Source organism: Scyliorhinus canicula, chromosome 2, assembly GCF_902713615.1.
Source record: "Scyliorhinus canicula chromosome 2, sScyCan1.1, whole genome shotgun sequence".
Lineage (NCBI taxonomy): Eukaryota > Metazoa > Chordata > Chondrichthyes > Carcharhiniformes > Scyliorhinidae > Scyliorhinus > Scyliorhinus canicula.
The window spans coordinates 287,833,613-287,861,525 of NC_052147.1; positions in this window are offsets into that span (position 1 = coordinate 287,833,613).

Consider the following 27,913-nt stretch of genomic DNA (forward strand, 5'->3'; position numbering starts at 1 on the left):
AGGGGGTTAGGGGCAGGGTGGGGGATGGAGGGGGTTAGGGGCGGGGTGGGGGATGGAGGGGGTTAGGGGCAGGGTGGGGGATGGAGGGGGTTAGGGGCAGGGTGGGGGATGGAGGGGGTTAGGGGTGGGGTGGGGATGGAGGGGGTTAGGGGCAGGGTGGGGGATGGAGGGGGTTAGGGGCGGGGTGGGGGATGGAGGGGGTTAGGGGCGGGGTGGGGGATGGAGGGGGTTAGGGGCGGGTGGGGGATGGAGGGGGTTAGGGGCAGGGTGGGGATGGAGGGGGTTAGGGGCGGGGTGGGGGATGGAGGGGGTTAGGGGCAGGGTGGGGGATGGAGGGGGTTAGGGGGGTGGGGGATGGAGGGGGTTAGGGGCAGGGTGGGGGATGGAGGGGGTTAGGGGCAGGGTGGGGGATGGAGGGGGTTAGGGGCAGGGTGGGGGATGGAGGGGGTTAGGGGCGGGGTGGGGGATGGAGGGGGTTAGGGGCGGGGTGGGGGATGGAGGGGGTTAGGGGCAGGGTGGGGTATGGAGGGGGTTAGGGGTAGGGTGGGGGTGGAGGGGGTTAGGGGCAGGGTGGGGGATGGAGGGGGTTAGGGGCAGGGTGGGGGATGGAGGGGGTTAGGGGCGGGGTGGGGGATGGAGGGGGTTAGGGGCAAGGGTGGGGGATGGAGGGGGTTAGGGGCAGGGTGGGGGATGGGGGGGTTAGGGGCAGGGTGGGGGATGGGGGGGTTAGGGGCGGTGTGGGGGATGGAGGGGGTTAGGGGCGGGGTGGGGGATGGAGGGGTTAGGGGCAGGGTGGGGGATGGAGGGGGTTAGGGGCGGGGTGGGGGATGGAGGGGGTTAGGGGCGGGGTGGGGGTTAGGGGCAGGGTGGGGGATGGAGGGGGTTAGGGGCAGGGTGGGTGATGGAGGTGGTTAAGGGCAGGGTGGGGATGGAGGGGGTTAGGGGCAGGGTGGGGGATGGAGGGGGCTAGGGGCAGGGTGGGGGATGGAGGGGTTAGGTGCAGGGTGGGGGATGGAGGGGGTTAGGGGCAGGGTGGGGGATGGAGGGGGTTAGGGGGGGGTGGGGGATGGAGGGGGCTAGGGGCAGGGTGGCGGATGGAGGGGGTTAGGTGCAGGGTGGGGGATGGAAGGGGTTAGGGGCAGGGTGGGGATGGAGGGGGTTAGGGGCGGGGTGGGGGTTAGGGGCAGGGTGGGGGATGGAGGGGGTTAGGGGCGGGGTGGGGGATGGAGGGGTTTATGGGCAGGGTGGGGGATGGAGGGGGTTAGGGGCGGGGTGGGGAATGGAGTGGGTTAGGGGCGGGGGATGGAGGGGGTTAGGGGCAGTGTGGTGGTTGGAGGGGGTTAGGGCGGGGTGGGGGATGGAGGGGGTTAGGGGCGGGGTGGGGGATGGGGGTTAGGGGCAGGGTGGGGGATGGAGGGGGTTAGGGGCAGGGTGGGGGATGGAGGGGGTTAGGGGCGGGGTGGGGGATGGAGGGGGTTAGGGGCAGGGTGGGGGATGGAGGGGGTTAGGGGCGGGGTGGGGATGGAGGGGTTAGGGGCAGGGTGGGGGATGGAGGGGGTTAGGGGCAGGGTGGGGGATGGAGGGGGTTAGGGGCGGGGTGGGGGATGGAGGGGGTTAGGGGAAGGGTGGGGGATGGAGGGGGTTAGGGGCAGTGTGGGGGATGGAGGGGGTTAGGGGCAGGGTGGGGATGGAGGGGGTTAGGGGCAGGGTGGGGGATGGAGGGGGTTAGGGGCAGGGTGGGGGATGGAGGGGGTAGGGGCGGGTGGGGGATGGAGGGGGTTAGGGGCAGGGTGGGGGATGGAGGGGGTTAGGGGCGGGGTGGGGGATGGAGGGGGTTAGGGGCAGGGTGGGGGATGGAGGGGTTAGGGGCGGGGTGGGGGATGGAGGGGGTTAGGGGCGGGGTGGGGGATGGAGGGGGTTAGGGGCAGGGTGGGGGATGGAGGGGGTTAGGGGCAGGGTGGGGGATGGAGGGGGTTAGGGGCGGGGTGGGGGATGGAGGGGGTTAGGGGCAGGGAGCATGCAGCTGGTGGAATTTTACACATTGAGTAATGATGGCTGGTCTGAGTGTATTGGGCTCCTTCGCTCTCCCTCTGCCCACACTCTGCTATCTGTGTGTGCAGCTCTGTGTAAGGGAAGGTAATTTTAGTGCCGATGCTGAATTATATATGGCTCCAGTTACCATCAGGAAATGTGCTGGGACTGGTGACACATCGAGTTATTGTTGGTGACAGTCCTCCCTTCAGTGCCCTTCGCTCTGATTGGCTGCTGGGCCCCAAAGGTTGAAGGTCAGAGACTAATTCACGTGCTGTTCAGAGGATTGATTTGTTTTCCCAAAACCTAATGAAATACACTCAACAGACGCGTTCAATAAGATCAGAAGATAAATAGCAGACGAGCCAAACTCATCAACATTCTACAAATCCTTTCACTGTCTGGATCCCAAATCTACAATTATTGGCAGGTTTGGAGAAGTGAAGCCTGTGTTTATACAGTGTATTAACACATCCTCAGAATGGAGTATCTTTGGCGTGATTAACAAAGGCAGAGAGAAGAAAAGCAACAAACAGAACATAGAATTAATTCAAAGCTGCACATTTCAGGAAGGGTGTCAAATGGGGAGATTTACTGGAACGTTCCCCGGGATGAGGGACATCAGTGAATGTGGAGAGAGTGGGTACATGGGATTGATCTCCTCGGAGCAGAGGAGGTTTAGGGGGAGATTTAATCGAGTCGTTTAGTGTTCTGAAAGTAAATAAAGAGAAAATGTTTCTAGTGGGGGAGGACCGGCGACCAGAGCAGTCGAATTTGAAGTCCCATTGTGATGATATGCATCAGCAATCACATATCTAATGATGTAAATGACCTCCAACCAGCAGGTGGCAGTGTAAATCTACCACTTGACGCTGTACCTCGGGGAGTTGGGAGTTAGTCGTTTTCGTGGACAGTCATACTTGCAGTAGCTCTAAGATAATTTATCAGTGTTAGTAGTTTGTAATATATTTCTCACACCTACCTTTACCATGCATTTATTTTATAATAAAACACTTTAACTAGTCAAAAACAAGATGTTCCTTTCTGCATCATTCATACCAGCCAACCAAAGAATGTAACAACCACCACATGCAGGTTCTCTCGGGCGTCACACACCAGCCTGACTGCAAATCTTGACAATCAGCAGATCAGAAATCCTTGAAATGCCTCGCAAAATGTACCATAGCTGAACCTACACCACATGATGTGACAGAATAAAAAAAGGTAAAATTCCCTCTACACTGTCCCCATCAAACACTCCCAGGACAGGTACAGCACGGGGTTAGATACAGAGTAAAGCTCCCTCTACATTGTCCCCATCAAACACTCCCAGGAGAGGTACAGCACGGGGTTAGATACAGAGTAAAGCTCCCTCTAAACTGTCCCCATCAAACACTCCCAGGACAGGTACAGCACGGGGTTAGATACAGAGTAAAGCTCCCTCTACACTGTCCCCATCAAACACTCCCAGGACAGGTACAACACGGGGTTAGACACAGAGTAAAGCTCCCTCTACACTGTCCCCATCAAACACTCCCAGGACAGGTACAGCACGGGGTTAGATACAGAGTAAAGCTCCCTCTACACTGTCCCCATCAAACACTCCCAGGATAGGTACAGCACTGGGTTAGATACAGAGTAAAGCTCCCTCTACACTGTCCCCAGCAAACACTCCCAGGACAGGTACAACACGGGGTTAGATACAGAGTAAAGCTCCCTCTACACTGTCCCCATCAAACACTCCCAGGACAGGTACAGCACGGGGTTAGATACAGAGTAAAGCTCCCTCTACACTGTCCCCATCAAACACTCCCAGGACAGGTACAGCACGGGGTTAGATACAGAGTAAAGCTCCCTCTACACTGTCCCCATCAAACACTCCCAGGATAGGTACAGCACTGGGTTAGATACAGAGTAAAGCTCCCTCTACACTGTCCCCAGCAAACACTCCCAGGACAGGTACAGCACGGGGTTAGATACAGAGTAAAGCTCCCTCTACACTGTCCCCATCAAACACTCCCAGGACAGGTACAGCACGGGGTTAGATACAGAGTAAAGCTCCCTCTACAATGTCCCCATCAAATACTCCCAGGACAGGTACAGCACGGGGTTAGATACAGAGTAAAGCTCCATCTACACTGCCCCATCAAACACTCCCAGGACAGGTACAGCACGGGGTTAGATACAGAGTAAAGCTCCCTCTACACTGTCCCCATCAAACACTCCCAGGACAGGTACAGCATGGGGTTAGATACAGAGTAAAGCTCCCTCTACACTGTTCCCATCAAACACTCCCAGGCCAGGTACAGAACGGGGTTAGATACAGAGTAAAGCTCCCTCTACACTGTCCCCATCAAACACTCCCAGGACAGGTACAGCACGGGGTTAGATACAGAGTAAAGCTCCCTCTACACTGTTCCCATCAAACACTCCCAGGACAGGTACAGCACGGGGTTAGATACAGAGTAAAGCTCCCTCTACACTGTCCCCATCAAACACTCCCAGGACAGGTACAGCACGGGGTTAGATACAGAGTAATGCACCCTCTACACTGTCCCCATCAAACACTCCCAGGACAGGTACAGCACGGGGTTAGATACAGAGTAAAGCTCCCTCTACACTGTCCCCATCAAACACTCCCAGGACAGGTATAGCACGGGGTTAGATACAGAGTAATGCTCCCTCTACACTGTCCCTATCACACACTCCCAGGACAGGTACAGAATGGGGTTAGATACAGAGTAAAGCTCCCTCTGCACTGTCCCCATCAAACACTCTCAGGACAAGTCGGGCAGCACGGTAGCATGGTGGTTAGCATAAATGCTTCACAGCTCCAGTGTCCCAGGTTCAGTTCCCGGCTGGGTCACTGTCTGTGTGGAGTCTGCACGTCCTCCCCGTGTCTGCGTGGGTTTCCTCCGGGTGCTCCGGTTTCCTCCCACAGTCCAAAGATGTGCGGGTTAGGTGGATTGGCCATGCTAAATTGCCCGTAGTGTCCTAAAAAGTAAGGTTGGGGGGGGGGTTGTTGGGTTACGGATAAGGGTGGATACGTGTGTTTGAGTAAGGTGATCATTGCTCGGCACAACATCGAGGGCCGAAGGGCATGTTCTGTGCTGTACTGTTCTATGTTCTATGTTCTTAGTACAGCACGGGGTTAGATACAGAGTAAAGCTCCCTCTACACTGTCCCCATCAAACACTCCCAGGACAGGTACAGCACGGGATTAGATACAGAGTAAAGCTCCCTCTGCACTGTCCCCAGCAAACACTCCCAGGACAGGTATAGCACGGGGTTAGATACAGAGTAAAGCTCCCTCTACACTGTCCCCATCAAACACTCCCAGGACAGGTACAGCACAGGGTTAGGTACAGAGTAAAGCTCCCTCTACACTGTCCCCATCAGACACTCCCAGGACAGGTACAGCACAGTGTTAGGTACAGAGTAAAGCTCCCTCTACACTGTCCCCATCAAACACTCCCAGGACAGGTACAGCACGGGGTTAGATACAGAGTAAAGCTCCCTCTACACTGTCCCCATCAAACACTCCCAGGACAGGTACAGCACGGGGTTAGATACAGAGTAAAGCTCCCTCTACACTTTCCCCATCAAACACTCTCAGGACAGGTACAGCACGGGGTTAGATACAGAGTAAAGCTCCCTCTACACTGTCCCCCATCAAACACTCCCAGGATAGGTACAGCACAGGGTTAGGTACAGAGTAAAGCTCCCTCTACACTGTCCCCATCAAACACTCCCAATACAGGTACAGCACGGGGTTATATACAGAGTAAAGCTCCCTCTACGCTGTCCCCATCAAACACTCCCAGGACAGGTACAGCACGGGGTTAGATACAGAGTAAAGCTCCCTCTACACTGTCCCCATCAAACACTCCCAGGACAGGTACAGCACGGGGTTAGATACAGAGTAAAGCTCCCTCTACACTGACCCCATCAAACACTCTCAGGACAGGTACAGCACAGGCATAGATAGAGTGTAAAGCTCCCACTACACTGCCCCCATCAAATACTCCCAGGACAGGTACAGCACGGGGCCAGATACAGAGTAAAGCTCCCTCTCCACTGTCCCCATCAAACACTCCCAGGACAGGTACCGCACGGGGTTAGATACAGAGTAAAGCTCCCTCTACACTGTCCCCATCAAACACTCCCAGGACAGGTACAGCACAGGGCTAGATACAGAGTAAAGCTACCTCTCCACTGTCCCCATCAATCACTCCCAGGGCAGGTACAGCACGGGGTTAGATACAGAGTAAAGCTCCCTCTACACTGTCCCCATCAAACACTCCCAGGACAGGTACAGCACGGGGTTAGATACAGAGTAAAGCTCCCTCTACACTGTCCCCATCAAACACTCCCAGGACAGGTACAGCACGGGGCTAGATACAGAGTAAAGCTCTATCTACGGGAGAGGTATAAATATCCTGGCCGCGAGGTTTGCTAGTGTCACACGGGAGGGTTTAAACTCGTATGGCAGGGGGTTGGGCACCGGAGAAATGAAATTAAATTAAAATCGCTTATTGTCACGAGTAGGCTTCAATGAAGTTACTGTGAAAAGCCCCTAGTTGACACATTCCGGCGCCTGTTCGGGGAGGCTGGTATGGGAATCGAACCGTGCTGCTGGCCTGCTTGGTCTGCTTTAAAAGCCAGTGATTTAGCCCAGTGTGCTAAACCATTCCCTGAAATAGGTCAGAAGGTGAAAAAAATTGAGGGAAAACTGGGGAATAGGGCTAGTATGGCTCTGACGAAGAGCAGACAGGGAGGTGTTGCTGAACACAGCGGGTCTGGTGGCCTGAAGTGCATATGTTTTAATGCAAGAAGTATTACGGGTAAAGCAGATGAATTTAGAGCTTGGATTAGTACTTGGATCTATGATGTTGTTGCCATTACAGAGACCTGGTTGAGGGAAGGACAGGATTGGCAGCTAAACGTTCCAGGATTTAGATGTTTCAGGCGGGATAGAGGGGGATGTAAAAGGGGTGGCGGAGATGCGCTACTGGTTAGGGAGAATATCACAGCTGTACTGCGGGAGGACACCTCAGAGGGCAGCGAGGCTATATGGGTAGAGATCAGGAATAAGAAGGGTGCAGTCACAATGTTGGGGGTTTACTACAGGCCTCCCAACAGCCAGCGGGAGATAGAGGAGCAGATAGGTAGACAGATTTTGGAAAGGAGTAAAAGGTTGTTGTGATGGGAGACTTCAACTTCCCCAATATTGACTGGGACTCACATAGTGCTAGGGGCTTAGACGGGGCAGAGTTTGTAAGGAGCATCCAGGAGGGCTTCTTAAAACAATATGTAGACAGTCCAACTAGGGAAGGGGCTGTACTGGACCTGGGATTGGGGAATGAGCCCGGCCAGGTGGTAGAAGTTTCAGTCGGGGAGCGTTTCGGGAACAGTGACCACAATTCAGTAAGTTTTAAAGAGCTGGTGGACAAGGATAAGAATGGTCCTAGGGTGAATGTGCTAAATTGGGGGAAGGCTAATTATAACAATATTAGGTTGGAACTGAAGAACCTAGATTGGGAACTACAGGCCGGTGAGCCTTACGTCAGTGGTAGGGAAATTACTGAAGAGAATTCTTCAAGACAGGATCTACTCCCATTTGGAAGCAAGTGGATGTATGGAAGCAAGAGGCAGCATGGTTTTGTGAAGGGGAGGTCGTGTCTCACTAACTTGATAGAGTTTTTCGAAGAGGTCACAAAGATGATTGATGCAGGTAGGGCAGTGGATGTTGTCTATATGGACTTCAGTAAGGCCTTTGACAAGGTCCCTCATGGCAGACTGGTACAAAAGGTGAAGTCACACGGGATCAGGGGTGAGTTGGCAAGATGGATACAAACTGACTAGGTCATAGAAGGCAGAGAGTAGCAATGGAAGGGTGCTTTTCTGATTGGAGGGCTGTGCCTAGTGGTGTTCTGCAGGGATCAGTGCTGGGACCTTTGCTGTTCGTAGTATATATAAATTATTTTTAATGATATATAAGTGGTTAGGGTGTGGAATAGTGGTTGGGGTGTGGAATGGACTGCCTGCTGTGATAGTGGAGTCAGACACTTTAGGATCTTTCAAGCGGTTATTGGATAGGCACTCAGAGCACACCAGAATGACAGGGAGTGGGAGAGCTTGATCTTGGTTTCAGACAATGCTCGGCACAACATCGAGGGCCGAAGGGCCTGTTTTGCGCTGTACTGTTCTATGTTCTATGATTTGGAGGGAAATGTAACTGGTCTGATTAGTAAGTTTGCAGACGACACAAAGGTTGGTGGAATTGCAGATAGCGATGAGGACTGTCAGAGGATACAGCAGGATTTAGATCGTTTGGAAACTTGGGCGGAGAGATGGAAGATGGAGTTTAATCCGGAGAAATGTGAGGTAATGCATTTTAGGTCTAATACAGGTAGGGAATATACAGTGAATATACCCTCAAGAGTATTGAAAGTCAGAGAGATCTAGGTGTACAGGTCCACAGGTCACTGAAAGGGGCAACACAGGTGGAGAAGGTAGTCAAGAAGGCATACGGCATGCTTGCCTTCATTGGCCGGGGCATTGAGTATAAGAATTGGCAAGTCATGTTGCAGCTGTATAGAACCTTAGTTGGGCCACACTTGGAGTATAGTGTTCAATTCTGGTCGCCACACTACCAGAAGGATGTGGAGGCTTTAGAGAGGGTGCAGAAGAGGTTTACCAGGATGTTGCCTGGTATGGAGGGCATTAGCTATGAGGAGCGGTTGAATAAACTCGGTTTGTTCTCACTGGAACGACGAAGGTTGAGGGGCGACCTGATAGAGGTCTACCAAACTATGAGAGGCATAGACAGATGGATAGTCAGAGACATTTCTCCAGGGTAGAGGGGTGATTTACTCGGCAGCATAGGTTTAATTACGCACCAACACAGTCCGAAGTGTCCCGAACTAAAACTCCTCCTCCGCCTCCCCAGTGCCTCAGTGATCCTCAAACTGCTTCACCCTCTGTGTTCCGCTATTTCTCGCTCCCTGTGACCTGTGACGCCCCTGATCAGCATCTTCTGGAGGGCCTCAGCCAACTTGCCGGTTACACTGGCATTGCTTTGCCACCCTCTTATGACCGCTGACTTTGAGACTCGCCGGTGTCAGGAGGGGAGGGGATTTGGGTGAGGTGGAGACTTTCCTGGCGGAAGCTCCAAGTCGGCCTCCTGCGTTCCCTCCTGACAGATGGTTGCCTGTGAAGCCTTAGGGGTGTCCATGGGACTGAGTGGCAGCTGGAACGAGCTGCAGAGGCCCCTGTGTTATCCAGCCCTGCCAGATCTGCACCGGGGTGCCTACCCCCCCTCAGTAATGCCCCTCAGCGCCTCGACATGCTCCACAGAATCTCAGCAATGCCTACCTGTGCCTGGAACATGTTCCCCAGTGACTGGGACAAGTTGCTGAGGCCTCGGCCAAGGCCCTCACTGACTGAGCCAAGGTTTTGGACATACGTGGTGCTGACGCCATACTCCAGACTCTCCACTGCGGTCGATAGTGTTGGCTTCAGTGCCACGCATTGACGATGCCATCTCGTGAATCTGTACCTTTGGGATTCCTCCAATCAGCTACGTACTCGCTGGAGTATCGCTGACGCCCCTCTGAATCTCACAGCCATGTCCTTGAATCCGCCCAGGGAAAACCTTGTCCACAGGCTCAGCATCTGACTGCGATCCAGCCGATTCCTAGAACCTGCCACTGCTGAATGCCTTGGACCTTCCTGCCTCCATCTGATCTGCATCCAGAACTGTGTGTCCCAGGAACCTGACCATTAATGTCACCCATCGCGATGTGTGCCTCTGCCATGGTGGAGGCTGGGGCATTCTCTCACTTGCGAGAGAATGGGACATTTACTCTGACATTGCAACTGACTTGAGCCAGGTCCTCTGGGTGAAGGGACAGTGGATCCTCACCTCGGAGGCACAGGCCAACCTCGCTGTCAGTGAGTGCTACCTCCCCAGTCATCCCCGGAATCTCCAGTCCCATCCTCATCGGGGGTGAAGTCTCTGATATCCATCTGGGCCCTTTCCTGCCTCTTATGTGCCAGCTTCTCCTTTGCATACAGAACATGGAAGGAGGCCATTCAGCCCATCGAGTCTGCACCGACTCTCTGAAGCCCTCACTTCAGCCACATTGATGCTGACAGGGGTGTGTACAGTTCTTTGCTTCCTGAAGTCGATGACCAGCTCTTTAGTTTTGCTGGCATTGAGGGAGAGATTGTTGTCGCTGCACCATTCCACTAGGTTCTCTATCTCCCTCCTGTATTCTGACTCATCGTTATTCGAGATCCGGCCCACTATGGTCGTGTCGTCAGCAAACTTGTAGATGGAGTTGGAGCCAAATTTTGCCACACAGTCGTGTGTGTACAGGGAGTAGAGTAGGGGGCTAAGTACGCAGCCTTGCAGGGCACCGGTATTGAGGACTATTGTGGAGGAGATGTTGTTGTTCATTCTTACTGATTATGGTCTGTTGGTCAGAAAGTCGAGGATCCAGTTGCAGAGAGAGGAGCCAAGTCCTAGGTTTTGGAGCTTTGATATGAGCTTGGCTGGGATTATGGTGTTGAAGACGGAGCTGTAGTCAATGAATAGGACTCTGTTGTAGGAGTCTGTTGTCGAGATGCTCTCAGGATGAGTGTAGGGCCAGGGAGATGGCGTCCGCTGTGGACCAGTTACGGCGATAGCGAATTGAAGTGGGTCAAGGCGTTCCGGGAGAATGGAGGTGATGCACTTCATGATCAGCCTCTCGAAGCACTTCATTACAACTGACGTCAGGGACCACCGGGACGGTAGTCATTGAGGCATGTTGTCTGATTCTTCTTTGGTACCGGTATGATGGTGGTCTTCTTGAAGCAGGTGGGGACCTCGGAGTGGAGTAGGGATAGGTTAAAGATGTCCGAGAACACCTCTGCCAGCAGGTATGCGCAGGCTCTGAGTGCACGACCAGGGATCCCGTCCGGGCCCACAGCCTTCCGAGGGTTCACTTTCAGGAAGGCCGATCTGACTTCGGAAACTGTGATGGTGGGTATGGGTGTGTTTTGAGCTGCAGGGGCAAAGAGAAGGCTGAAAGCCTTCTGTAACGTGGGAGGGTCTTTGGCAGGCGACATGTGTGGGCACTGCTTCTAGTCATGGGGGAGTTATGCTGGTGGGTGCAGGGTGTTGTGGGGCACAGGCATGGTATTACACTGCGGGTCTGTGGTGGTTTGAGGTGCCAACCCTTTGCTGTGGGGGGGTGGGAAGTCAGGGGCTGTTGCTGGCCCCAATGACCCCCTCCCGCAGAAGCCGTTGGACCTCCGACCTGATGAAGGTCCTGTCCTGGGCACGGTACCATCTGCTCCTGGTGGCGACGGGTTTGTAGTCCGGAGTGAGGTTCGCAAACAGGTAAGGTGGATCGACCTTAAGGGTCGTGAGGCCGCAGACGGTAGGGGTAGGAGTCGGCCGAATTTCAAAGTCAGGCTTTGGAGATGGCATTGAAAATCCAGGCCAAGTAACAGGGCAGCGCAGAGGTTGGGGAGGACGTAGAGCCGGAAGTTGCTGAACTCTACGCCCTGGATGGTGAGGGTCGCGATGCAGTACCCCCGGATTTCAACGGAATGAGAACCGGAGGCCAGGGTGATTTTCTGGGTGACGGGGTGTACCGGGAGGGAGCAGCGCCTTACCGTAGTGGGGTGGATGAAGCTCTCTGTGCTCCCGGAGTCAAAAAGGCAGGTAGTCTCGTGCCCATCGATCTTCACCGTCGTCGTCCCGGTCGTGAGGTTGCTGGGTCGGGACTGATCCAGGGTGATAGAGGCGGGGCTGCGGAAGATGCTGGGAGGTCCCGGGCTGGTTAGCGGTGGCGGAGGCAGCGGTAGGCGATGAACGGCCAGATGAGCAGGGTCCTGAGACGCCGTCCAAAATGGGGCTGAAGATGGCGGGCAGCATCAAAGATGACGGCGCCCACCGCCCGCACGTGGGGGGTGTAGAAATGCCGGGCCAGGAAACAGCGGCGACTGACCGGACCTGGCAAACAGCAACAAAGTGTCCTTTCTTCCAACACCCGTTGCCGGTCGCGCTCCGCGGCGGGCAGCGTGCGCTCCACGTAGGACTGAACGTTACAGGACGTCACGTCTAACGAATTAGCGAGCTGCCTAGTTCCCGCAAGATGGAGCGTACCCCCTTTCCAATAGCCGTTGGCAGACGTACGCAGACTTCATGCCCGTGACGTAAGCATCTCGAATTAAAAGTTTGGTGAGCTGGACTGCCGAAACTGCCTGGCAGTCACAGTTCCAGGATCTGCAGGGCACGCCAGAAATCGCCCAGAGACTCCCAGAGTTGCTGTCTTGTGGCCAGGAGCCTGGCGTACACTTGGTTCACTGGTCGAACGTAATGTCCCTTCAGGAGCGCCATCGCTTCGGGGTAGGTGGGCGCATCCCGGATGAGGGAAAAATTTCAGGGCTGACCCGTGAGTAGAGGATTTGGAGCTTCTGTGGGTCCGAGAGTCCTTCAGTGGCTGCTCTGAGGTAGCCTTCGAAGCAGGCTAGCCAGTGGCCAAAGGTGGACGTGGTGTTGGCGGCTTGACGGCTCAGATGCAGGTGATCAGGCTTGATGAGGAGATCCATCATTTAAAAATCTTGTTCAATAAATTCACGGACCCTCAATTACCACAAGACGAGAATGGTAGAACAATCGAGGCTTTATTGAGCAAGATGTTGTGCCTCCTGTAGCTGGAACCAGAATGGCTGCAGCGTGGGAGAGCACACACTTTTATACTCCGCCTACTGGGCGGAGCCAGCAAGGCAGGGATTTACCATTGTACCCTTAATATACAGGCAGTGCCGTAATACATATAATATGGCACTAGTGCTGACTACCACAGTACCCTGAGGAATATTTAACCCTCAGACATCATCATAGGGGCTGGTTTAGCACACTGAGCTAAATCGCTGGCTTTTAAAGCAGACCAAGCAGGCCAGCAGCACGGTTCGATTCCCGTACCAGCCTCCCCAGACAGGCGCCGGAATGTGGCGACTAGGGGCTTTTCACAGTAACTTCATTGAAGCCTACTCGTGACAATAAGCGATTTTCATTTCATTTTCATTTCATTTTCATTCATAAAAACCTGGTCACCTGCTCATTACCACATTGTAGTTTGTGGGATCAGGCTGTGCACAAAATGGCTGTTGCTTTTCCGATATCACAATCGCGGATGCACTTCCAAAAATAACTGATTGTGTGTGAAGTGCTTTGGAATGAATGAGGTTTTGTAAAACTGTATTTAAATGTGAGTCTTTCCTTGTTGTGAGATCTCGGAGTGAGAATATTTGGCCAGGGTTGTTGACCACCTGCTATTGGACAGAATCCCGAGACTGGTTTAATTGCAGTGCTGAATTGTCAATGTACATTTCCCTCACACCTTCCATTCTCTCCCTCTGTGAATGCTGGGTCGGACCAGAACTGTTCAATGTCTTTGTTACAAGCAGGCAGTTTCCTGCAATCCATCTGGTGATCAATATCTGGGAGACAGAACCCCTGGCAGTTATCCTCCGCAGAGAACACCATCAACGGCTCACTCCTCAAACACCCTCATCAAGTCATCTCAGAAAGAAGCTCCCCTCAATTCAAACAGCAAAGCTGGTGTCCTGCCAATACGTTGATTGCTTTGAGAATGAAAATTGACATTCTGATGGAGTTGGAGTGTTTGGGATCACACAGATTAAACAGCTAAACAATTTCACCTACAATTAATAGAATGATAATTAATTCAGTGAAAGAGTTCAGAGTGTTAGTGAACATTACCCAACCCCCCAGTATCTTAACGAGAGTGAGAGAGAGAGAGAGAGAGAGAGAGAGAGAGAGAGAGAACTGAACTGGTTGCAACATTCAGAGGCAGTGGAGCTGAATGGAGGAGGAAGATTTAGCGGTGAAAGGGCACAATTCAAGGCGATTGTCAAAGATCTGGGTATAAAATTGCCCAGTGGCACTGTCAGAGGGTCAGTACTGAGGGAGTGCCGCACTGTCAGAGGGTCAGTACTGAGGGAGTGCCGCACTGTCAGAGGGTCAGTACTGAGGGAGTGCCGCACTGTCAGAGGGTCAGTACTGAGGGAGTGCTGCACTGTCAGAGGGTCAGTACTGAGGGAGTGCTGCACAGTCAGAGGGTCAGTACTGAGGGAGTACTGCACTGTCAGAGGGTCAGTACTGAGGGAGTGCTGCACTGTCAGAGGGTCAGTACTGAGGGAGTGCTGCACTGTCAGAGGGTCAGTACGGAGGGAGTGCCGCACTGTCAGAGGGTCAGTACTGAGGGAGTGCCGCACTGTCAGAGGGTCAGTACTGAGGGAGTGCCGCAATGTCAGAGGGTCAGTACTGAGGGAGTGCTGCACTGTCAGAGGGTCAGTACTGAGGGAGTGCCGCACTGTCAGAGGGTCAGTACTGAGGGAGTGCTGCACTGTCAGAGGGTCAGTACTGAGGGAGTGCTGCACTGTCAGAGGGTCAGTACTGAGGGAGTGCCGCACTGTCAGAGGGTCAGTACTGAGGGACTGCTGCACTGCCAGAGGGTCAGTACTGAGGGAGTGCTGCACTGTCAGAGGGTCAGTACTGAGGGAGTGCTGCACTGTCAGAGGGTCAATACTGAGGGAGTGCTGCACTGTCAGAGGGTCAGTACTGAGGGAGTGCTGCACTGTCAGAGGGTCAGTACTGAGGGAGTGCTGCACTGTCAGAGGGTCAGTACTGAGGGAGTGCCGCACTGTCAGAGGGTCAGTACTGAGGGACTGCTGCACTGCCAGAGGGTCAGTACTGAGGGAGTGCCGCACTGACAGAGGGTCAGTACTGAGGGAGTGCCGCACTGTCAGAGAGTCAGTATTGAGGGAGTGCCACATTGTCAGAGGATCAGTACTGAGGGAGTGCTGCACTGTCAGAGGGTCAGTACTGAGTGAGTGCCGCACTGTCAGAGAGTCAGTATTGAGGGAGTGCCGCATTGTCAGAGGATCAGTACTAAGGGAGTGCTGCACTGTCAGAGGGTCAGTACTGAGTGAGTGCCGCACCATCAAAGGGTCAGTACTGAGGGAGTGCTGCACTGTCAGAGGGTCAGTACTGAGGGAGTGCTGCACTGTCAGAGGGTCAGTACTGAGGGAGTGCAGCACTGTCAGAGGGTCAGTACTGAGGAGTGCAGCACTGTCAGAGGGTCAGTACTGAGGGAGTGATGCACTGTCAGAGGGTCAGTACTGAGGGAATGCTGCTCTGTCAGAGGGTCAGTAATGAGGGGGCACTGCACTGTCAGAGGGTCAGTTCTGAGGGAGTGTCGCACTGTCAGAGAGGGACAGTACTGAGGGAGTGCCGCACTGTCAGAGGGTCAGTACTGAGGGAGTGCTGCACTGTCAGAGGGTCAGTACTGAGGGAGTGCTGCACTGTCCGAGGTCAGTACTGAGGGAGTGCAGCACTGTCAGAGGGTCAGTACTGAGGGAGTGCTGCACAGTCAGAGGGTCAGTACTGAGGGAGTGCCGCACTGTCAGAGGGTCAGTACTGAGGGGGCACTGCACTGTCAGAGGGTCAGTACTGAGGGAGTGCCGCACTGTCAGAGGGTCAGTACTGAGGGAGTGCTGCTCTGTCAGAGGGTCAGTACTGAGGGAGTGCTGTACTGTCAGAGGGTCAGTACTGAGGGAGTGCCGCACTGTCAGAGGGTCAGTACTGAGGGAGTGCCGCACTGTCAGAGGGTCAGTACTGAGGGGGCACTGCACTGTCAGAGGGTCAGTACTGAGGGAGTGCCGCACTGTCAGAGGGTCAGTACTGAGGGAGTGCTGCTCTGTCAGAGGGTCAACACTGAGGGAGTGCTGCACTGTCAGAGGGTCAGTACTGAGGGAGTGCCGCACTGTCAGAGGGTCAGTACTGAGGGAGTGCTGCACTGTCAGAGGGTCAGTACTGAGGGAGTGCCGCACTGTCAGAGGGTCAGTACTGAGGGAGTGCTGCTCTGTCAGAGGGTCAACACTGAGGGAGTGCTGCACTGTCAGAGGGTCAGTACTGAGGGAGTGCCGCACTGTCAGAGATGCCAAATTTTGGAAACGTTGTTCGTCTGATTCACCATCTGTGGACTGTTTTGAAGATTATATGGAAATTTTCCCTGTGTATCCCAGGACTATATTTATCTGTGAGCAGTTATCACCACATGATAACTATTGATGATGATCACATTGCTTTTTGGGGGTCTTGCTCTGCACACATTTGATTCCCCATTTGCTGCATTATAACAGTTACTAATCTTCAGAAGCAGTTAGACTGAAATACTTTGTGATGTCCTGTTGTCCCAGTCAGTCCTTCAAAAACACAAATCTTCTTTATTTTTATAGAAGGTGTTCAGGATGGAGTTTATAATCTCACACGGTGCCTCACTCTCAGCCCAGTACACCCACCGCCTCCTGACCCAATGTGCATTGTGGCGATCTTTTTATTAAGGTGCTCTCTGTTCTGTGTTTCTCGTCTTTCCGTTAATTGCCTGTCACTAGAGACGGAAGATTCTGCTGATCAGGTCCTGACTCGGTGAATTCTCTGCTTCATTGGTGATTTACGTTTTTTCCAGTGGTCAACCTTTCTGCACATTAATATTGTTCAGCATCAGGTGATGCAGCAGCGAGGGGGGTGGGGAGGGGGGTCCCTATGAGTACTGGATACGTCTGACATGGGGACGTACTCTGAGCCAGGGCCGTGTCCTTGGATTAGATCAATGAAGATTTGGAAAAGAACTGGATTAAAATCATTACTATTCTGCATAAAAAGGCTGCGTGGAGAATTGAGGTAACAGCTTCTTGATTATGGAGTAAAGGCTGTTCCATATTGAACAGGCATTTCCCGTCTCTACATTACAATTCCTTTCTCACATTTTGTTTTATTTCAGTGAGTTTTCTCCTCCAAACCTGCTCAGGTTCACGAGTTGCGGGATATTCTGTTTCTCAGACTAATTGTTGATGCCGGCACAGAATCCGTAGAATTTTACGAGAGAAAAACCGTACCCGCTACTGGACCAATCCCGTTACCGTTAAGGGGCTAACACTGGGGACACGCGGAACAATCGCTCCCAATGGGAAACGGGGCAGGATTGGCCGGGTCCGTGATGGACACTCAGGAGGTTGTCAAGCTGCAGCCGCACATACACATTACACTCCCCACGCACACTCCCCACACACACTCCCCACACACACTCCCCGAGCACACTCCCCACGCACACTCCCCACACACACTCCCCACGCACACTCCCCACGCACACTCCCCACGCACACTCCCCACGCACACGCCCCACGCACACGCCCCACGCACACTCCCCACGCACACTCCCCACGCACACTCCCCACGCACACTCCCCCACGCACACTCCCCACGCACACGCCCCACGCACACTCCCCACGCACACTCCCCACGCACACTCCCCACGCACACTCCCCACGCACACTCCCCACGCACACTCCCCACGCACACTCCCACGCACACTCCCCACGCACACTCCCCACGCACACTCCCCACGCACACTCACCACGCACACTCACACGCACAACTCCCCACGCACACTCCCCACGCACACTCCCACGCACACTCCCCACGCACACTCCCCACGCACACTCCCCACGCACACTCCCCACGCACACTCCCCACGCACACTCCCCACGCACACTCCCCACGCACACTCCCCACGCACACTCCCCACGCACACTCCCCACGCACACTCCCCACGCACACTCCCCACGCACACTCCCCACGCACACTCCCCACGCACACTCCCCACGCACACTCCCCACAACACACTCCCCACACACACTCCCCACACACACTCCCCACACACACTCCCACACACATCCCCACACACACTCCCCACACACACTCCCCACACACACTCCCCACCCACACACTCCCCACACACACTCCCCACACACACTCCCACACACACTCCCCATACACACTCCCCATACACTCCCCACACACTCCCCACATACACTCCCCATACACACTCCCATACACACTCCCCACACACACTCCCCATACACTCCCCATACACACACTCCCCACACACACTCCCACACACACTCCCCATACACACTCCCCACACACACTCCCCCACACACACACTCCCCCACACTCCCCATACATACTCCACACACACACCTCCCCACACACACTCCCCCACACACACTCCCCACACACACTCCCCATACACACTCCCACACACACTCCCCATACACACTCCCCACACACACACTCCCCACACACACACTCCCCACACACACTCCCCACACACACTCCCCACACACACTCCCCACACACACTCCCCATACACACTTATCCCAGCCAACACAGTCCCCACACACACTCCCCACACACACTCCCCATACATACTCCCCACACACACTCCCCATACACACTCCCCACACACACTCGACACACACACTCCCACACACTCCCCACACACACTCCCCATACACACTCCCCACACACACTCCCCATACACACTCCACACACACACTCCCAACACACACTCCCCATACATACTCCCCATACACACTCCACACACACTCCCCAGACACACTCCCCATACACACTCATCCCACACACACTCCCCATACACACTCATCCCAGCCAACACACTCCCCACACACACTCCCCACACACACTCCCCATACATACTCCACACACACTCCCCACACACACTCATCCCATACACACTCCCCACACACACTCCCCACACACACTCCCCACACACACTCCCCATATACTCCCCACGCACACTCCCCACGCACACTCCCCAGGCACACTCCCCACGCACACTCCCCACACACACTCCACAGACATACTCCACACACACACTCCACACACATACTCCCCACACACACTCCCCACGCACACTCCCCCCACGCACACTCCCCCCACGCACACTCCCCCCACGCACACTCCCCCCATGCACACTCCCCCATGCACACTCCCCCCATGCACACTCCCCCATGCACACTCCCCCCATGCACACTCCCCCATGCACACTCCCCCCACGCACTTTCCCCACGCACACTTCCCCCCCCACGCACACTCCCCCACGCACACTCCCCCCCACGCACACTCCCCCCCGCACATTTCCCCCCACGCACACTTCCCCCCACGCACACTCTCCCCACGCACACTCCCCCACGCACACTTCCCCCCCACGCACACTCCCCCCCACGCACACTCCCCCCACGCACACTCCCCCACGCACACTCCCCCATGCACACTCCCCCATGCACACTTCCCCCCACGCACACTCCCCCCACGCACACTCCCCCCCACGCACACTCCCCCACGCACACTTCCCCCCCACGCACACTCCCCCCACGCACACTCCCCCCACGCACACTCCCCCACGCACACTCCCCCATGCACACTCCCCCCATCCCCCCACGCACACTCATCCCTCGCACACTCATCCCAGCCAACAAGATGGCACTGGTTGTTTTGGAGCGTGCCCACACAGCTGATGGGTCGGCTGGGGTCAGAGGGCACAAGTGATCTGTGGCATCGGGAACTCGGCCCATCGGAGGCGGAGAATCACGGAGGCCCCGGAGAATACCGGGTCGGACCCGCTAATGATACAGTCTGTGCGTTCCGGTACGCATTGTCGTTACTGTTGAGGGGACGGAGAATTGTGATTCGCCATCAAACCTCCACCTGCCACGATTTCAGCATCGGAACTGATTCTCTGCCCAATCGCCTTTATCGATTTCAGCATCGGCTAACGGAGAATCCCGCCCAATAAATCTTTCAAGCAAAGCCGGCAACGCTCCCCATTTTGATGCCAAAACAGATTCTTCCCGTCCCTGAACGCAATTTTGGCGTCAGTGAGCGGAGAATCTATCCCCAGGTCTCAGGCGTCCCAGCCAGACGACCCTGTCCTATACAAGAAATCCAGGTACGACCTCCGCAAAGCCATCCGAGATGCCAAGAGAGAATATCAAACTAAGCTAGAGTCACAGACAGACTCTCGGCGGTTGTGGCAAGGACTAAACAACATAACGGGCTACAAAGCGAAGCCGAGCAGTATCTCTGGCAGCAGCGCACCCCTCCCCGATGAACTTAATGCATTCTATGCTCGGTTTGAGCAGGTAACCAACAATCCGCTGTCGAGTGCCCCAGCAGCCCATAACTCACCCATACCCACCATCACAGTTTCCGAAGTCAGATTGGCCTTCCTGAAAGTCAACCCACGGAAGGCGATGGGCCCGGACGGGATCCCTGGTCGTGCACTCAGAGCCTGCGCGGACCAGCTGGCAGAGGTATTCACAGACATCTTTAACCTATCCCTACTCCACTCCGAGGTCCCCACCTGCTTCAAGAAGACCACCATCATACCGGTACCAAAGAAGAACCAGGCAACGTGCCTCAATGACTACCGCCCGGTGGCCCTGACATCAGTTGTAATGAAGTGCTTCGAGAGGCTGATCATGAAGCGCATCACCTCCATACTCCCGGAACGCCTTGACCCACTTCAATTCGCATACCATCGCAACCGGTCCACATCAGACGCCATTTCCCTGGCCCTACACTCATCCCTAGAGCATCTCGAAAACAAGACTCTTACTTATTTATTTTTTTAATAACATTTTATTGAAGTAATTTGGGTATAGTGACGACAACAAAATAAACAATATACATGAAACCACAAACATAGCGCAAAAGTAATTTACCTCTCGTTCAGGTCCCTCCCTTATTGACCCCTACTCTAATATAACTACTCCACCCACCCCCCCCCCCCGTCTACTGACGGTTAATTTTCCCTGAAGAAGTTGACGAACGGCTGCCACCTCCGGACGAACCCTGACATTAACCCTCTCAGAGTGAACTTGATTTTCTCCAGGCAGAGAAAGCTAGCCATGTCCGATAGCCAGGTCTCCGACTTCGGGGGCTTTGGGCCCCTCCAGGCTAATAGTATCCGTCTCCGGGCTAGCAGGGAAGCAAAGGCCAGAACGTCTGCCTCTTTCTCCTCCTGGATTCCCGGGTCTTCCAACACCCCGAAAATCACCACCTCCGGACTCAGTGCCAACCTTGTTTTCAATACCTTGGACACAACATCTGCAAACCCCTGCCAGAATCCCCTAAGCTTTGGACGTGCCCAGAACATATGGACATGGTTCGCTGGTCCCCCGCACACTTTGCCCCAAAGAATCTGCTCATCCGGGCCACTGTCATGTAAACCCGGTGAACAACCTTAAACTGTATCAGGCTGAGCCTGGTGCATGTTGCAGACACGTTGAAGCCATTCAACGCATCCGCCCAGAGACCATCCTGTATCTCATCTCCCAGCCCCTCCTCCCACTTGCGCTTCAGCTCCTCGGTCTGCGTCTCCTCTGACCCCATAAGCTCCTTAGAAATGTCCGAGACGCTCCCTTCTCCTAACCACCATTTGGAAACTACCCTGTCCTGAATCCCCCTTAGCGGTAGGAGTGGGAAGGCTGCCACCTGTTTACGTAGGAAGTCCCGCACCTGCAGATACCTGAATTTGTTTCCCCTCGCCAACCCAAATTTCTCCTCCAGCACCCTCATACTCAGAAAGCTCCCCTCTATAAACATGTCCCCCATCCTCTCAATCCCTGCTCTCCGCCATAACCAGAACCCCCCATCCATACTTCCCGGGGCCAGCCGGTGATTATTACAGATTGGGGCCCAGACCGATGCTCTCTCTGCTCCCACATGTCTCCTCCATTGCCCCCAGACTCTCAGGGCCGCCACCACCACGGGGCTGGTGGAGTACCGTGCCGGCGGGAACAGCAGAGGCGCAGTTACCAACGCCCCCAAACTGGTGCCCTTACATGAAGCCGCCTCCATCCGCTCCCATGTCAACCTCTCCCCCACCACCCACTTCCTGATCATGGCTATATTCGCCGGCCAGTAATAGTTCCTAAAATTTGGCAGCTCCAGCCCGTCCTCCCCCCGACTCCGCTCAAGCATTACCTTCCTTTCCCGCGGGGTCTTGCCCGCCCAGACGAAGCCAGTGATCACTTTGTTGACCTGCTTATAAAATGACTGCGGAATAAAGATGGGGAGACACTGAAACACAAATAGGAATCTCGGGAGGACCGTCACCTTCACCGTCTGCACCCTCCCAGCCAGAGACAACGGAAGCGCGTTTCATCTCCGGAAACCGCCCTTCATTTGGTCCACTAACCGGGCCAGATTCAGTTTATGCTGCCGGTCCCATTCCTGCGCCACCTGGGTACCTAAAGCTTCGCTATAGTAACCTAAATGGCAGCTCTCCCAGTCGCCTCTACTGCCCCCCGCCTGGACCACAAACATCTCACCCTTTCCCATGTTCAGCTAATACCCCGAAAACTGGCCAAATTCCCCTAGAATCCTCATGATTTCTTCCATCCCCTCTATTGGGTCTGAAATGTACAGAAGCAGGTCATCCACATAGAGCGAAACCCTGTGCTTCACCCCCCCCCCCCCCCCCCCCCCCCGCCTCCCCCCTGGACCAGTCCTCTCCAGCCCCTCGAGGCTCTCAGAGCAATTGCCAGCGGCTCTATAGCCGGCGCAAACAACAGTGGGGAGAGGGGGCACCCCTGTCTCATCCCCCGGTTCAGTCTAAAATAGTCCGATGGTGTCCTATTCGTCCGTACGCTTGCCACAGGAGCCTGAAACAGCAACCTGACCCGTCAATAAAGCCCCACCCAAATCCGAACCATCCCAGTACCTCCCACAGATAATCCCATTCTACCCGATCAAAAGCCTTTTCTGCATCATTACCCCCACCACCCTACCTTCCGGGGGCATCATGATCACATTTAACAGCCTTCTTACATTGGCCCCCAACTGTCTGGTCCTCCCCAATAACGTCCGGAACACAGTCCTCAATCCTGGAGGGCAAGATTTTGGCCAGCAACTTGGCATCTACATTCAACAGGAATATCGGCCTGTAGGACCCACACAGCTCCGGGTTCTTGTCCCGCTTAAGAATCAGCGGAATCGTGGCCTGTGACATTGTCGGGGGGAGCCCCCCCCTCCTTTGCCTCATTGAACATCCTCATCAACACCGGCCCCAATATCCCAGAGAACCTTTTATAAACTCCACTGGGTACCCATCTGGCCCCGGGGCTTTACCCACCTGCATGGCCTCCAGACCCTCCACTATCTCCTCCAGCAGCCCGATCGGTGCCCCCAGCCCTTCTACCAGCTCCTCGTCCACCTTTGAGAAATTCAGCTCCCCCATGAAGTGCTTCATCCCCTCTGGCCCTGTAGGGTGTACCGGCCTGTACAGCTGCTGTAGAAATCCCTAAATGCCTTATTCACCCCTGCTGAATCTCCAACTAGGTTCCCACCTCCGTCATTTACTTTCCCTATCTCGCTGGCTGCCTCCCTCTTCCTAAGCTGCTGTGCCAGCATTCTGCTGGCCTTCTCTCCATACTCATAGATCGCCCCCTCTCCTTTCTCAGCTGCTCCACCGCCCTCCATGTGGTCAGCAAGCTAAACTCCGCCTGTAGCCTCCGCCGTTCCCTCAAAAGCCCTGCCTCTGGGGTCTCCGCATACGTCCTATCGATCTGTAGTAACTCCTTTACCAGTCGGTCCGTCTCTGCCCTGTTCCACCTTCTCTCTATGGGCCCGTATCGAGATCAGCTTCCCTCTGACCACCGCTTTCAGTGCTTCCCACACCACCGCTGCTGAAGTTTCCCCGTGTCGCTGACCTGCAAGAAATACATTTCCTCAGCCGCTCGCACACCCCTTCATCTGCCAAAAGACCCACATCCAACCTCCAGTGCGAGCCGAGCGCCGGTTACTGTCTTTACTAACCTGTAGGTCAACCCAGTGCGGATGGTCTGAGATTGTGATCGCCGAGTACCCCGTGTCCACTACCCCAGCCAGTAAGGTCCTGCTCAAAATACAGAAATCAATCCGGGAGTACACTTTATGCACGTGTGAGTAGAAGGAGAACTCCTTCACCCTCGGCTGCCCAAATCTCCATGGATCCCCCCCCCCCCCCCCCCCCCCCCCCCCCTCCCTCCCCCCCAACCCCCCATCTGCTCCATGAACCCTTTTAGTTCCTTTGCCATTGCTGGCACCCTGCCCGTTTCCGAGCTTGACCGGTCCAAGCCAGGGTCCATAACTGTGTGGAAGTCCCCTCCCATGACCAACCTGTGTGAGTCTAGGTCCGGTATCTTCCCCAGCATCCTCTTTATAAACTCCACATCATCCCAATTGGGTGCATACACATTTACTAATACCACCTGCACACCCTCCAGTTTCCCACTGACCATAATGTACCGCCCTCCCACGTCCGAGACTATTCTACCCGCCTCAAACACCACCCGCTTATTGATCAGGATCGCGACCCCTCTAGTCTTTGAGTCTAGTCCCGAGTGAAACGCCTGACTGACCCAGCCTTTCCTCAGTCTAACCTGGTCAGTTACTCTAAGGTGCATCTCCTGCAACATTACCACATCCGCCTTCAATCCCCTAAGATGCTTGAACATACGTGCTCTCTTGACCGGCCCATTTAACCCTCGAACATTCCAGGTGATCAGCCTAGTTGGGGGGCTCATTGCCCCCCCCTCCCCCCTCCTCCGCCGATCAGCCATCCCCTTTTTTAGGCCCACCTCCAGCCCGTGCTCCTCACCCCCACCGGTCCATCCCCAGGCAGCCTCTGCCCCCAAGCTCCTCAGTGTCCCTCAACCCAAGTCCCTCCCTCATCAGCAGAACATTCATCCCCCTCCCCCCACCCCCCCCCCCCCCCCCCCCCCCCCCCCCCCCAGTAACAACACCCTTTCCTAAACCAAACATATGCACCCCCCACACTGCGCTTCAGAGAGCTGGCTCGCCCAGCTAGCTTGGTGGCCCCCATCCACGGCGCCGGATAGTCTCCCACCTATTGTTTCCTCCCCACCCTCCCCCCCGCTCATACTAACAAACTCCAACATCAAACAATCCCTACACAATTGCCCAATAGAAAAACAGCAAGATCAAAACAAACCCACCTCCATCCCCCAACAGTGCAAATCAAAACCTTAACTCACTCAGCTCCACCATTGTTTCCAAATCAATGCAAACGGCATCACAAACATCTTCCATGAAATGCGAAACGGTAAATTTTTCACAAAAACAGAAGCAAAACAGAGAAAACAGAAACACGAACATTGCTGCCAAGTTCAAAGGTTCTCAATCCATCGCCAGCCTTTTCTTTTTCGCAAAGTCCAACGCGTCCTCAGACGACTCGAAGTAGAAGTGCTGATCCTCATGCGTGACCCAGAGACAGGCTGGGTATAACAGTCCAAACTTGAAGCCTGCTCTCCTCCTGGCCACCCCTACACTCAGGTGCTGGTAAACCCGCAGGATGCTATTGTCTCATTTACAGCTCCGTGTCTGCTTGGCCTACTGCAGAATGCGCTCCTTATCCGAGAACCTGTGGAATCCACCACCATTGCCCTCGGTGGGGGGGGGGGGTGTCTCCCATTCGCGGCTTCCTCGCGAGTGCTCTGTGAGCCCTATCCACCTCCAAGAGAATGCCCCATCCCCCAGCAGCTTCACAAACATGTCTGCAATGTATGCCCCAGCGTCCGTTCCTTCGGACCCCTCCGGGAGCCCGACAATTCTTAGGTTCTGCCTATTTTCTAGGTCCTCCACCTTCTCCAGGAGCTTCTTCTGCTATTCCCTCAGCATCCCCACCTCCAGCTCCACTGCAATCTGATCTTCCTCTTGCTCAGCCAGCGCCTTCTCCATCTTCTAGATCGCCCGATCCTGGGCGTCCAATCTATACTCCAACCGCTCAATCAACACTTTTATCGGGTCCAAGCAGTCCCGTTTCTGCGTAGCAAAGCCTTCCTGAATGACTTGCATCAGCTGCTCCATTGACCGCTGGGATGACAACCAGAGGTCCGAACCTCCGCCATGCTGTCTCCTGTTGCAGCTACAGCCCAAGCCTTCGCTATCTTTCTGTTTCTGCCTTTACGAACACTTCTAGTCCTTCTCTCCATGCACCGATGTGGGAATTCAGTGAACAAAGAACAAAGAACAAAGAAAAGTACAGCCCAGGAACAGGCCCTTTGGCCCTCCAAACCTGCGCCGACCATGCTGCCCGACTAAACTACAATCTTCTACACTTCCTGGGTCCGTATCCCTCTATTCCCATCCTATTCATGTATTTACCAAGATGCGAGCCGTTGCGTGGCTCTGCCCACAGGGGGAGATGAGGAGCATGTACAGGGCTCCGCCCTTGGCTCCGCCCCCAGCAGGAAGTATAAGTGCTGCGGTCCTGCGAGTCCGCCCTCAGTTCAGTTTAGTCGCAGGCAGGATCAGTTGTAAGCCGATTAAAGCCACAGTTTACTTCAACTCGTGTCTCTGAATGAATTGATGGTCGCATCACTGAGCACTGTGAAAAATCGCTTGGAAGGTTCTCCACTGTCCCTCAACTATTTCACCATAAAGTCTTTGCTCCCAGTCACAGAACAAAGAACAAAGAAAAGTACAGCACAGGAACAGGCCCTTCGGCCCTCCAAGCCTGTGCCGACCATGCTGCCTGACTAAACTACAATCTTCTACAGTTCCGGGGTCCGTATCCCTCTATTCCCATCCTATTCATGTATTTGTCAAGATATCCCTTAAAGTTTAAGGCTTAAACCCTCTCTAAAGCCTCCACATCCTTCTGGTAGTGTGGCGACCAGAATTGAACACTATACTCCAAGTGTGGCCTAACTAAGGTTCTATACAGCTGCAACATGACTTGCCAATTTTTATACTCAATGCCTCGGTCAATGAAGGCAAGCATGCCATATGCCTTCTTGACCACCTTCTCCACCTGTGTTGCGCCTTTCAGTGACCTGTGGACCTGTACACCGAGATCTCTTTGACTTTCAATACTCTTTAGGGTTCTACCATTCACTGTATATTCCCTACCTGCATTAGACCTTCCAAAATGCATTACCTCACATTTGTCCGGATTAAACTCCATCTGCCATCTCTCCGCCCAAGTCTCCAAACGATCTAAATCCTGCTGTATCCTCTGACAGTCCTCATCGCTATCCGCAATTCCACCAACCTTTGTGTCGTCTGCAAACTTGCTAATCAGACCAGTTACATTTTCCTCCAAATCATTTATATATATGCTGCGAACAATTGCCACTAAAATCTGTTTTACAATTCAAGTCCGGTAGAAAAACGGGGGAAAGGTCCAAAATCCGACCAGAGCGGGAGTTACCAAATGTGCGACTTACTCCTTCATAGCCACCACTGGAAGTCCCTGACTCTTATTTATTGACTACAGCTCCGCCTTCAACACCATAATCCCAGCGAAGCTCATATCAAAGCTCCAAAACCTAGGACTTGGCTCTCCACTCTGCAACTAGATCCTCGATTTTCTGACCAACAGACCACAATCAGTAAGAATAAACACCAACACCTCCTCCACAATGGTCCTCAACACCGGGGCCCTGCAAGGCTGCGTACTTAGCCCCCTACTCTACTCCCTGTACACACACGACTGCGTGGCAAAATTTGGTTCCAACTCCATCTACAAGTTTGCTGATGATACGACCATAGTGGGCCGGATCTCGAATAACGATGAGTCCGAATACAGGAGGGAGATAGAGAACCTAGTGGAGTGGTGTAACGACAACAATCTCTCCTTCAATGCCAGCAAAACTAAAGAGCTGGTCATTGACTTCAGGAAGCAAAGTATCGTACACACCCCTGTCAGCATCAACGGGGCCGAGGTAGAGATGGTGAGCAGTTTCAAATTCCTAGGGGTGCACATCACCTACAATCTGTCCTGGTCCACTCACGTCGACGCTATCACCAAGAAAGCACAACAGCGCCTTTACTTCCTCAGGAAACTAAGGAAATTCGGCATGTCTACATTCACCCTTACCAACTTTTACAGGTGCACCATAGAAAGCATCCTATCGGGCTGCA